Source organism: Peromyscus maniculatus, chromosome 6 (assembly GCF_049852395.1).
Source record: "Peromyscus maniculatus bairdii isolate BWxNUB_F1_BW_parent chromosome 6, HU_Pman_BW_mat_3.1, whole genome shotgun sequence".
NCBI lineage: Eukaryota > Metazoa > Chordata > Mammalia > Rodentia > Cricetidae > Peromyscus > Peromyscus maniculatus.
In genome coordinates this window covers 51610834-51624973 of record NC_134857.1, presented here as the reverse complement: position 1 = coordinate 51624973, position 14140 = coordinate 51610834, and the positions used below count along the sequence as shown (strand labels likewise).

At 38.3% G+C, this 14140-nt stretch overlaps 1 long non-coding RNA gene across 5 annotated transcripts in view; it reads right to left on the bottom strand.

The window, feature by feature from the left end:
* Window positions 1-14140, bottom strand: part of LOC121830178 (uncharacterized) — a 42224-nt gene that overhangs the window by 20477 nt on the left and 7607 nt on the right. For 3 of the 5 annotated variants that reach the window (XR_013052113.1, XR_013052110.1, XR_013052112.1), the window contains exon 2: window positions 3537-3663. This is a non-coding gene — a long non-coding RNA (uncharacterized LOC121830178). Of the gene's footprint in view, window positions 1-939; window positions 1054-3536; window positions 3664-4235; window positions 4360-14140 lie in introns of all 5 variants that reach the window. The other 2 variants (XR_013052111.1, XR_013052114.1) reach the window with 2 other exon arrangements.

The window sequence follows — 14140 nt, the reverse complement described above, 5'->3', positions numbered from 1 at the left end:
AATCAGTGTTCCCTATTGAAATATTGTGTTGAAGAAGATTTTCACTGTAATTAAAACTATGCTCCATTCCTAACATAAACTAAGACTGTACCAGTGGGGGAGGGCAGATTCTCAAAGTATCAGTAACACAAAACTACCTTCTCATAAAAATATAGCATGATTCCAAGTAAGGGTCAGTTTCTCTCACCTGTACAACAAGTTCATTTATTTTCCCAGGAGACTTTCAGTCGTTCAAAATCAGGCCATTCTCTGTGTTGTTGTCTGGTTTAACATGGCAAGTCTCAACTTCCAATAATGAATGACTTTCCTTAAACTTAGGTAATTAGCTTGAACGTTGGTGAGTTTTAGCTTTTGACTCATGAATAATCATAACTTTACATTATGATCATTTACTTTATATTTGTTGTTTATTGTCCTAAGTTGTAATTGAGACTGATCCTCAAAGATGTTGTAATAATGGCCCAAAGAGAGTGGCATGGAGCACAAGGCAACAGTGGAGGGAAAACTACTTTTCCTAAGTCATTGATTCATTCCCAGGTAAGTCTTGTTTCTAGTCACTATTGCCATGATGGGTGAGATGACTCAAGAGATAAAGTCTCTTCCAGCAAGGCTAAGGACACAAGTTCAGTTCCCTCTGATTTACACAGTAGACAGAAAATCCATACAAGTTGTCCTCTGACCTCCATGGGCATGTAACACACCTGCATGTGCACACACACATGATAAATGCCACTTTTTAGGTATAGAAAAAAAAGGTGTGTGGAGATCCTACACACACACACACACACACACACACACACACACACACACACACACACAAATATGTAATTTAAAAAATTTAAAGAAAATTTCAGGAACTGCCATTTGGTAGTAGAATAAAGTAAAAGTGCAATCAAGATATTATATTGTTTTATATAAAAGTCATTCTAGACATGTTACCTATATTGCTGAGAAAATTCTTCATTTAGCAATCAGGAAAAGTCTTCCAAACTTCTACGATCATATTTTCTGAAGAGGAGAAAAACCTTGACCGAAAGAAGAGAGCTTCTCACCCTGAAATGAAAGGAGGGCTATCTGTGCTAAGCCAAAGAAACCAGTGCAGAGCTCTTCTTTGTGCTGAGCCAGGTTCTCCAAGCAAGAGAGCGGATGGAAACTGTCATCACTCCACATGGGGCACAGCAAAGCCTCAGACCTGAATCCAGTACACCAGGCCTGGATATCAGGGAAAAGGATATAGAATGTGTCGAGAAGCATGAAATACTCAATTTTCAGCAACTGTGTGGGTGGGGCAATTAGGAAAATGGCTCCCTTGTGTCAAGTGAGCCTCAAAATCACTACTGCTGAGATTTTTCTGCTACTTCTGACCAAGGATGCTCTATGTGCAGGGCACACCAAGGAGGATGAAAAAGCCCCTCACAATCACAGATTTTTCAAGGATTGGGTATTGAAGTTAACATTGCTTCGGTGAATGGCCACCTTTGCAAACAGCTATTTACAACATTGAAAATCAAACTACCTTGTTCCTTCAGTAATTATCTTAGAAAAAATGAAAAGACTTATAAAATACATATAAAATACTAGCACTGGAGTGAGCTGTGTCCATAAATGCATCATGTATCTACTTCATTAGCTGTATACAACTGCATGCACTTTCTAAGTCCTGATTCAAGTCCTGCTAAGTGACAGGCGAAAGCATGTAAATGCTTCCTTGTCTCCATCACACAACTCAACAGATGTACAGGTCAGTTTGAACAGATTGTCATGCTTGCAGTGGACATGGTTTGATGGTTGCCCATTGATTTAGGGTTGGTTTTATGCTTATTTGGCAGAAAAACTCTGTAGTATGATCAACACCATTCTGAGTGACATATCCGCTACGATGGTCCCTGCAATTGCTTAGGAATAAACTACAGACCATTCCATCTCCAGTACTTCGAGTACACAAACAACCATACTAAATCAGTTCCCTCGTCAGCCATGCTTTGGCTGTGGATTGGCTTTGGTAAACTATTATCTAGTGAGTGTTGACTTCTGAGCTCCAGTTCCCTTGCTGCTCATCCAACCCCTGGTGCTCTTGTTTTCTGACCCTGGATCATCAGGACAAAGCATCAAAACATCTGAGTCATTCCTCTGCTCTCCATTTAGTGTATGATAAACATGGTCACAGCACTTTCACCAGCACTGCCTAATTTCTGAGCTTGTAGAATCAGTGTGCATGTGTGTGTGAGTGTGTGTTAGAGAGTATGTGTCTGGGAGGAAAGAATGTGTGTGTGAGAGAGAAATAGAGTGTATGTGTGAGACACAGTGTCTGTGCACACATGTGTGTGCATGTGTATGTATGAGTAAGAAAGAGGTAGTGTGCATATGCACACACGTGTGAGAGAATGAGTCTGTGTGCACATGCATTTGTGCGAGAGAAAGTGTGTGTGAAAGTGTGTTTGTGAGAGTGTGTGCATCTGTGAGAGTGTGTGTTTGCATGTGTAAGAGTACAAAGGTATGTGGTGTGTGTGTGTGTGTGTGTGTGTGTGTGTGTGTGTGTGTGTGTGTATGATGGCAATGCTGAATGCCTGCCTTATGAGACCATAGTCTCCCTCTGAGCCCAGCACTTACCAACTGGCTAATTTTGAGTGCTGAACTTAAAGCAGTCCTCCTTGCCCATCCAACTTTTGAGTGCTGTAGATCCAGTCTCTGGTTCTCATAGTTGGGTGGTGAATGCCCCTGCACTGATCTATCTCTCTAGCCTTCAGTCATACAATTTCACATATCATACATTCACTCTCAGGGGCAGCTGAGCTCTCCCTTCCCATTCTCCTCTCCATCTCACACCATCACGGAATGTCTAATAGGATCCAGCCAAGAATGCATTCCCATTCTTCCTCTCCTAATCTATTTCTCCTTCATTCTTTTCTTATCCCAGCAATGACAAGCCCTCAATCCAGTTGCTCAAGCTTCCTCTTTTACTCTCTGTATCTGTTTCTACATTATTCTCTTTGTGGTCCTTATAAGGTACTATATACTTTAATTGCCATCTATTTCTCAACCATAGCTCCAATAAAGCAATTATTTTCTGAATTTTCTTCACTACATGTTCTCCTAAAATACTGTTTGGTACCTTCTAGACACACATACAAGAAAATGGGAAAGTGCCCAATATAGAAAGTGCTTATAAAAATTTAAAATATACGATGTCTGTGATCATTATCTTCACTATCAATATCACTTGATTTGAAATCACCTGGGAAACATATCTCTAAATGTGTCTTTAAAGGAATTTGTGAAGATTTTAACTAGAAAGAGAAGACCTATCTTGGACAAAAGTGACTCTGTCTGGTGGGTTGGAGGGCTGGACTGAATAAAAGGGGAAGAGAAAACCACTTGAGGAGGGTGCCTGCCTCATGACTTCAGACAGACTCATCCTCCTGCACTGGCCCTTTCCTCACCCTACAAACCTTCTCTCTCATAAGTTGTTTTTGTCACATATTTTATCTCATCAACAAGAAAACTCTTAGAGTGGGGGAAATGTTTTTTCTGATCACCTTTAAAATGACATATTCTTTAGTAGTCTGCAAAATTCCTCATCAGTGACTCCATGTTTAGTTCAAGGATCATCTCCATCTTTATCTTGTTCATTTTTCTTCCAAATTGTGTTCCAATGTGAAAATTCTATGAAAATAACAAATGTGAACACAACATCGTTGGTTACCAGTTAAGCAACAAGAGAAGCATATTGGCATCAGCACCACTATCACTAGTAATCACCGATGAGAGAAAACCAGGTGAGATCACTCCTGCTGCAACAGAGTCTGTCTCTTCAGCTCTGAAGGCAGTTCTCAAAGGCTAGAGCAGTAAGTTCTAAACTGGTATACCTCTGACCACATTTTCAGTTGTTTGATCCACATAGTTTTTATTGTTTGTTTGGATGTGATGTAAATATTGGAGTATTAGGAGAAGGTGTGTAAATGTTCAGATTTCTAGTTTATTGTGAAAGACTGATGGAGTTGACGGTGATTGTCCTGCATTTCTGTAGAGCTGTCATCAGTAGATCTAGGAGCTGCTCCTTTCTGATGGACAATTTGCCATTTCTCTCCTGCCAGATTCACAAATACCTTTTGGGCGTCCCTTTGGGCACATAAATAGGCTATAACTTGAGAGTCAAGATTCTTCCAAAGAGTACTAGTATTTAAGATCCAGACTACTTATTGATGAAAAACAAGAAAGAAAATATATAGGCTTACATATCACCCTTCTGGGGGAAATCCATGGACTAACTGTTCTCTCAAATATACGGCTTACAGTTTTATAAGCCAAACCAAGCAAAAACATCATGCAATATTCTAGGGTTCTCTCATTGGTGATACTCTGAAAGCAAGAAAACAAAATAATTCTTTTGTTTTTATCCAATTCAGTGACAAGAAAAGAGACAGAAGGTATTGGGAGTACATCTTGTTACTTTCAAAGGATTTTGCATCGAAACATTATTTCTCTTACATTCAGCACACAGCATGTATTTGATGACAGATGGTCATTTCAAGTACTGTGGTCTATCTCTCTATATAATGAAAAATATATAAACCTTCTGTTGCACAGCATAGATGTGAGGCTTAAACACCTGTTTCAAATTACTCTGATACCATAAACATTCTTTAAATTGAAAAGCCCTGCATTTTAAGAAAGTGAGAGGTACTACAGCCAACTACACTAAATTGAGTAGGCTTGGGTCCAGTGAGCAGTAGAAAAAGAAAATTATGCCAGTAGCTACTGGCAAACAGCTAATGGTAATAATATTACTCAGTAGGAATGTAGTTAAGATCTACTGCTGTAGAAATCCGGTATATTTCCAAAAATGTACTGAAAATAAATCTATATTTTTCATCCTCAGGATATCTCTTACAAGTGTTACCTCTAGATTCCTATCCTGGGTAAACATTTAAGCTGCAATGTTTGATGTTCTAATTGCCAGAGATATTAGTGACATTTTCTAATATCGTTCCTTTCTATGTCCCACAAATAACCAATATTACACTCAAGAACTTTTGAGCTCATCTTCCAAGTCTATAAAAACAGGGTGTGTGACATCTTGTCAGTATGCAATGAAGTTGTCACCATTCTCTTCTGATTCCATAGGGGAACATCTGCCTACTTGAAGCTCTCATCATGAAGAACTGTCAAATTACGGAAGAGCTGCACATCATCCAATAATTAACCTGGAAAGATCACTTGCCAACGGCATCGTGCCATGGCAAACAGATGTTGTTCCTGTTTCCTATTTGAAAAAGAGGTCAAATGTTTGGAAGCACAGCCTGCCTTCCACCTTGTGGTTATACATCCGTCATCTAATAAACTTTTCACTTTGCACTGTATAAAAATCAGAGGCACTCTTCAGTCTATTGACTGATTAGATCTTCTTAAAGGTAAACGCATCTCTAGAGTAATTACGCAATTTAGCCTGACTTCAAGATTGGAGGGTGGCAAATAGGTTCTTGGGATGCACACCAATTAACACTGATGATGGAGTATATGAGAACCATCCTCAGAGACCTGCCAAAATATATAAAATGAATTCAACGTCAATAAAAGAATTTTTTAAAACTACCTTATTTCACATATATATTACTACCATGAATAAGGCTGGGTCAATTTGTAAAATCTTGGACCAGTAGGCAAAATATGTGAAAGAATGATGTCTTGTATGGCCAGTGAGTAATAATAGACATTACCAAAACTTAAAGGATGAAATCACTTTATATCATTCTTGGTGGACCAAAAAATAAATGAAATTTTGTGCCTTTGTAGATATTAATTTTCAGTAAAAATATAATATTTAGAGATCAAGCACCCTTAGGCATTCAGGCATTGAAATTTAGCCCTATAGATTGACTTTTTACTTATAGAAATTTTCATCTAATTTTTTAGTTAAGTAATATATATATATACATATACATATATATCTTGTACAAAGTTCTCTGTTATCAGACAAAAATGGATTTACTTCATTATCTATAATAAATACATACTAGCCCCCTACTAAAATGAATATACTGCAGGGTTTAAAAAATATTTTCTAACAGTTGGTCATTTTGTTGCTTTCTATTATTTTGTCTGTTTTGGAATTATATTTCAATTAAAAGCATCCCCCCTTCCCTCTCCTCCCTCCAAGCCCTCTCATATGGCTTCTCCCCTCCTCCCAACACCCTTTCACATCCATAGCCCCTTTTCATCAACTGTTATTACATATATTCATGTACATATATTCATGTGTGTGTGTGTGTGTATACTTACCTATATATTCATAACTATAACTTGTTGAGTCCATATAATATTACTTGTATATGTGTTTTTGATGAGGGGTAAAAACTACACTTACCTGTGGGCATAAGAACAGATGTTTATAGATTGTTGTTGGAGATTATCATGGTTTAGCAGGTTATTGGTTGTAAATTCCCCTCTAATAACCATGACTTCACTAGCACTGGGTAGTTAGCTAGATTTCTAGTACCAACCATAGCTTCCCTCTTGTTGAGTGGGTCTTAAGTCCAAGTAGCGAGCAGCTGATTGCTTCCAAAGTATGTGTACTACTACTGCACCCATTGGTAGCACGTTGGTTGTTGATTAGGTTCATAGTTGAGTAGGGCAGTTGGTTGTCTCAGTCGTTTGGAAGCTTGCACAACTCCCTCTGGTACCATAAAAGTTAGTCCTCCAGTAGCGGGCATTCAGGTCAGGTCCAGCTCTGGAGGCTCTGAACTTTGTTTCTGAAGTGCATGATATCTTCAGGAATAGGAACTTACCTTTTACCCCTGGACTAACAAAGGACAGTAGCAATAGAATGCATATTTTGGGAGCCTCTTGGATAGCCCTGGAAAACTCTAAAGAGGGTACTTCTCATGTATAGTATTGGGGTTTGGGACAGGTGGTCTTTTGCAATTGGAGGGAGTGCTATCAGCCCAGATGAGAAAGTTTGGTAGAACTATATGTGTATATTTATACTCTGAGCTACATGCATTTTAAGGTTTTTCTTTTCTTTTCCTTTTTCCCTTTTTTTTTGGGGGGGGAGGTAATAGCTAACAGTATGATTCTTTGTGGCCTTTTAAGCCATTCATATTGTTATTTTACCTGTCTCCCTCTTTCTCTTTTTAGCTGCTACTATAATGCTCCAGTGATCAAAGAAATTACTTTCTAATGTCACCGTCAATGGGTAAGTTTCTTTTAGAAATTGTGGGAAATTACTCAAGCTTCTGTGAGTGAAGGATAAGATGAGAATGTCTAGGGAAGGCTGGAAAAAGGTTCTCCAACTCTGTGATGGTTTTAATCAACTTCACTTTTAACATCAATGCAGGCGAAAACAAACAAAATAATCTACTATTTCTTAATGCTGTGTCATTTCCTATCTACAGAGGCTACAGTAAGGCTCATCCCCTACTACATAGCCAGATGCTTGCATAAAATATAGAATATTAGCTATTTACAGCAAAAAATATGAAGATTTCAAAGCCCCCTGCCGTGTGTGTGTGTGTGTGTGTGTGTGTGTGTGTGTGCATGCATGCCACACATGTGCCTGTCTGTCTGTATTTCTCTGTCTTAACATATAAAAGAAAATTAGCAATTAGATCATAGCTTAGTAATAAAGTACTTGTCCCTTTGTCCAGATTGCAAGAAACCCAGCCCTACAGAAGAAATGGAATGTATACATGATGGAGACTCACACACATATTCATAATTCAAACAGCCATGTGGAATATTGCTATTTTGTTATTATCAATTATTTATGGTCCTTAAACATATCTTCTACACCCTTGGTGTTAGGCTAAAACAAACAGATAAAAAAAATACTCAGTCACAGATTGTGAGGAAATGGTCAATTCCTATTTATGTTAGGTTATGTCAATCATGGCCATGAGAGCACAAATATACTCAACTAACTCCACAATGAATGTGCATGAAAGTGAAAGAATAACATTAGTTTCACAGTACCTTCAATTTATTCACCTGCCTTTAACATTTTTTCTGATGTTTATAAGGAAAATATTATATAGAGATGATGAGATAAATTATGTGGCCATAGTGAAATTGATTTATAAGCCAATAGCATTTGTCTTGTAAGGTTTTTGACATTCTTTCCTTATAATCTTCAGGTACCTAGAGATGCTCAGCCTTACTTTCCCCCAGTTTCTAATATGAACCAGGCAAAAAATTTTGGAGAAGGCACCAACAAGCCCTCCTTCTATCAATCAAGGAGTAATAGCACTCCTGTCTTGTAGGAAGCACTCTGTGAAGTAAAATGGTTTCTATGACTCTAAAATTGAGTTGCCTGTAAATATGCCAATGACTCTCTGAGTCACAGCAAATTTTTCTTTACAAATGCAATACCCTTTAAAGATATTTAACTGCAGAAATTCTATAAGCTTTTTAACATGGCTCTGGATAATCAACAGTTTATTGTTTTTGACTACTTTATTTTTCTACACATCTATGTGCACATATGTACGTAATGCACCCCATGCCATAAAGTGAACTCTTTTCTCATCCAATTTTCACAGGCAAATATCAGCTTTGTCTCTTTTCCTAGCAATCTCTTAAACCTCACTTTTCATTTGTTTGCTCTCAGATAGTTTTCTTTATCCTCCAAACCTCCAATCTTGCTTCAATGTTTCCCATTTTCTATAACTTCTTGACATTTAAAGGATTTGTGTAGCTTTAATTTTGCCTGCACTGTGTCTTGCCTCTTGTCCTGAAGAGAAAGCAGTGCATCACTCTTGGGGCTCCTTGGGACTATCAACTTTCCCAAAGAAAGATTGGACAAGTTCCCTTATACTATGACCTTGGATTAGTGAATATCCAAGTACTGGTGTGGCATAGGTTATGACTCAAAGAGAAAAAGAAAATTCTATGATCCATACAGTGCTCAAATTGGGAATAACCAAGTAAAAAGCATTTATTAGTTGGTAAGCAGGAGGCCCCTTATTTAGTGTCTTTCTGACCTCTTCTACCTGGCATATTGGAATCCTATGTCTAAGCTTTCAAGCACTAAGGTTATAAGAATATCTCATATTAAATTAAATCCTCATGTGAAGAGTTCAGGCATTAGTGGTTTCCAAATATACTCAGAAGACTCTAAGCTATAGCCATATTGGATAACCAGTGTTTTAGATTACAGTAAATGTGTCATTAAGGAAACAAACAAACAAACAAAAGCAAGGTGCTTGAGAGGAAGGATGTGCTCATTGGTTATCAATCCACATAGTTGAATTAGGCTTGTAAATTTCCACTTGCATTGGGTGAAGGACTATGACATGAAATTCCAAACATTCATTGTTTCATTGTGTAACTCACTAAGGTCTTGTTATATAAGAAGAAACATATAGCTGGGCAGTGGTGGTGCACACTTTTAATGTCAGCATTTGGGAGGCAGAGGCAGGTGGATCTCTGTGAGTTCCAGGCCAGCCTAGTTTATAAAGTGAGTTCGACAGCCAAGATTACTGCACAGAGAAACCCTCACTCAAAAAGAAGGAGAGGAAGTAAGAGGAGGAAGGGGAGGAAGATGAAGAAGAGGAGAAGGAGAAGGAAGAGGAGGAAAAGGAGAAAAGGGAGAAGAAGAAGAAGAAGAAGAAGAAGAGGAGGAGGAGGAGGAGGAGGAGGAGGGAAGGGGGAGGGAGGAGGAGGGGAGGGGAGGGGGGAGGAGGAGGGGAGGGAAGGGGGGAGGAGGAAGAAAAAGAAGAGGAAGAAACACATATATTTGATCACTGTCTTTGCATGTGGACATAGACATTCTAAAGACATTTATAAATAGAAGCATTAAAAGAATCTTTTGTGCTAATATTTGGTCTTTGTCTCTGGTTTCTGACACAGAGCTCTTAAGACCTCTGTAATTTCCTGAGTGGCAGAGATAGCTGACAGAGAGATTCTAAATCCCTGGGAATTTCCTAGGTAATAAGAAATCTTGTAACAAGGTGACTCTTGATGGGCTCCCAGATAGTCTTAGGATGGGAGGTGGTAGCCAAGAGAATAGATCATGCTACCAGAGGGCTGGAACTTTCAGTCAAGATCCATAACATCTTGGGAGGGGAGAAAGATTGAAGAGTGAGTCAATCACAATGGGCAATAACTTAATCAATCATGTTTACTTAATGATGCCTCTACACAAACATCAAAGGGTAGTGTTTAGACAGCTTCCTGATGGCTGCAGGCATGGAAAAGGACATGTGGTTGCAGAGGGCATAGAAGCTCTGTGGACTTCAGTATGCCTTGCCCCATGCATGTCTTCCAACAGGCTGTTGTTCATTTTTATCCTTTGCAATATTTTTATTAAAATATATAAATACAAATGCTTCTTCAAGTTCAGTGAGCTACTCTAGCAAATAAACCAGACCAGCAGGTTGGTCAGCTGTGAAAACTTTCTGTTTATAACAACCTGGTTACAAACCTTGGGTTTGCAACTGACATACGAAGTGGAGGGAGTTTTATATTATCAAATCCTCCCCTTATGGGGTTTTATGTTATTTCAGGGTAGATAGTGCCAGTAGTGAACTGAATTATAGCATACCCAACTGGTACCTACTGGATGATTGCTTAGTGTGTAGGAAACCCTCACATGCACACACACATGCACACACACACACACACACACACACACACACACACACACAAACACACATATCTGATGTCATAAAAATTATGCTGTATGGATTGTGAATGTAGGCAAAATTGGTATTTTTTAGTAAGATAATTTTAAAGTTGATATTAGGAGTCCCAACACACTATAACACATTATAGATAAAACAATCAACATAACATGCTCAACATGCATGTTTAGGATTCAGCTTAGAGACTATACTATAGATTTGTTTATGCTTCACCAACCCATTGTCACAGCAGTGAGTCCATACCCACCACTATTGCAAATCCCCACCTCATTTCAAGCTTGTGAAGGGTACCTGTCATTAGATTTCATATCTGGCCCCTGAAAATTCTCACAGAAGAGAAATAAAGAAGCAAAGGAGTTCTAAACACCCACAGAATTCTATTTTATTCAGGAAAGCCATTCAATCAACCAGGCTCTGTGTCTTTGACATTTTGATAACAGAAAACAATTCCTTTCTTTTGCAAGCTCCCTGGCATATCACTACCAAGTTTCTCATGTCACGTCCACTTCAATTTCAATTTTACCCTAGGACACAAGCACCTCAGTATGGTCAGTTCAGCAGCATATCAATGATGGGAAATTTAACAGCCTATAAAAGAGAGCTGGATGAAAAGGATTCCTAAATGCTTTTCAGCGCATCCATGCATCATCTGCTTTCAGTGGAGTGATATTTTAGAATCATCCACTCAAGTTGACACAGATTTTGAATGGAGAGGTCTGACCCTCCTATGATGGTAAGTTCCAGTGCCATTAGTCTCTTTAATGCAGGCTTAGCACTGATGAAAATACTTCTGTTGCTGCCTGACATGAACAGATAGGAGAATGTTTTCCTTACAAAGTAGCAGAAACCATTTTAAAGCTTTAACTCGATAGCTTAACAAAGCCCAGGAATGAATATATAGATTGACTATGCTACGCTGGCTTCTCATAAAACTGTGAAGATCTGAGACTTACTATAATTTTCAAATATTTATTGAAGGCCAGCAATCTTTACTGTGATACCTTCGCCATCTCATCGACACTAGGAATTTACTGATATATAAGTAATGTGGTCATTTGTGTGTGTGTGTGTGTGTGTGTGTGTGTGTGTGTGTGTCTGTGTGTGTGATGATGACTAAAAGAGAGAAGAGACTAATTAAAAGTGACCCTGCAAATTATTTAGCCCTTAGTGAAGCTTCAAAGATCTCATAATTTTTTCCTTCTATTTTTTAGGACTTACTGAAATTTATTTAAAGACACTGATAGCAAATTTCCCTCAGAGAAAAGAGTCAAACAAAACATCCTTTCTTTGTAAATAGGAAATTTGTTTCAACTTGGGTATTTCCTTTTGTGTGCCAATTGATACTTAGACTCTCAGTGCTGTTGGTACTGAACTACGCTACCTTGAATAAGCTAAATGTTATTTTTAAATTCACACAAGCATACCTGCCTATCTCTTCAAAGTAATATGAAGTAACGTACTATAAAAGTGTGAGTCTAATGGAACAAAATAAACCAAAGGCTCTGTGTGAAAAATAAAAATAAATGCTTACATATGTTAAAAAAAAGTATTATATGGCTTTTGGCTCTGAGAGAAAGCTATCAGGATATTACTAAAAGATAAATCAAATGATCTTTGACAGTATCTGCTATATACACAAATGTATAAATAGCATGTAGATTAAAAGGACAATAGATGACAGTAAACGATGACAAGCGGATGAAGTTTTCACCTCTGCTTCAGATATTTGATTTTTTGTCTTTCATTTATAGTTAAGAGCCTTGAAGTATAACGTTAATAATCTTTTTCTAAACTTCATAAATCTATTTGAAGCATAGAATATAAATAAATACATAGATACATGCACAAAACTATTCTTTTTATTTTTATTTATATGGAAACAAAGCCAGAAAAAGAGAACTCTAGATAAACTCAACATGTAGAAAGGATAAAGTTGAAAGTATACATTGTATATTCTAATTTTCTTTCTTTTGTTTGTTTGTTTGGTTTTTGGCTGGCCATAAAGTTCCTATACAAATGTGGTGCTTGAAAGAGAATGGCCCTCATAGGCTCATATATTTGAATGCTTGGTCCCTGTTTAGTGGAAGTGTTTGAGGCAATGTGACCTAATTAGGCAGTGTGGCCTTATTAAGGAAGGTATGGCCTTGTTGGAGGAGGTGTGTCACTGAGAATGAACTTTGAGGTTTCAAAAGCCCCCCCCATCTCTCTCTCTCTCTCTCTCTCTCTCTCTCTCTCTCTCTCTCTCTCTCTCTCTCCTCTCCCTCCCCTCCCCCCCCCCCCCCCTCTCTCTCCCCCTCCCTGCTCTGGATAAGGATGTAAAGCTCTCAGCTACTGCCCCAGTGCTTTACTGCCCTTTCTCTATGCTCATCACCATGATGTTTATGAACTAACCTTCTAAAGCTGCAATCAAGACCCAATTAAATGCGTCTTTTAGAAGAGCTGCCTTGATCATGGTCTCTCTGCACAGCAATAGAACAGTAACTAAGATGGCAACCAAGGATAATCTTGAACATCTGATCTTTCTGCCCTTACCTCCTGAGTGCTAAAATTACAAGCCTGCACCACCATCCCTGCTTTTTATTATGATTTTCACTATATAATAGAGACACAAGTAAAAGCATTACATTTTACTCTAGCAATATACAGAATTAGTGTCTCAACCAAAATATTAAATGACTATTACTTGTAAGCCCCATATCAGCACAGTGTTTTCACAGTAATCCAAAGACACTCAAACAGAGATGATCTAATGTACCATTTCCAGGCTAAGGTTAAACAATGTGAGAGCTTGCCTTCTTATTTCAACTTCCACACTGTAAACTGGTATCCTCATAGAGGTCTATACCACACCTTTTCACTATTTTGTGCTTTTTGTTTGTGATTTGTTGTGTAAAAGCCTGTGACAAAGGAAAAATGTGTTAGAAATGCTTTGTTCCAGAATAAGTCATATGCAACTGAACATAAGTTTATTATGGCTGAATCACCAACATATATTAAATAATGTATCTTGAAACAAACACATGGAGTAAAGGTAAGTAAAATTGCTTGATGAGAATGATGGTGCCAGCACAAAGAACTGGCAGGGGGTTATTTTGCTCCCTCTGAGTGGAAATTGTAGATAGGTAAGGAGCAGTTCTGTTGACATTGATGGCCCTTGTGTCCCAAGGTCAAAAGCTGAGCTAACCAACACTTATTTATTGTCCACTCCTTGACAACCAGAGCTGGTGACTCCAAGCTCTCAGAGCCATAGGCTTACTCAGTGTATTCAAGACAGATGCCTGATTTTATGGCTTTAAAGTACCTAAACCTAACATTTATAGCTAAAGCTCGTGAGCTCTTGATGTTAGACCGCTCAGCTCTTTAATGCCCTTCTAGGAGCTAGACCTGCAGTCCTCAGTCTTGCCTCATGCCTCCTCTTCGATGGTCTCAGCATCTTTCAGATTCTGTCATCAGCTATTGTCAGGCACTCTTCTGCCACATTCTTATTGCAGAGAAGCATTTCT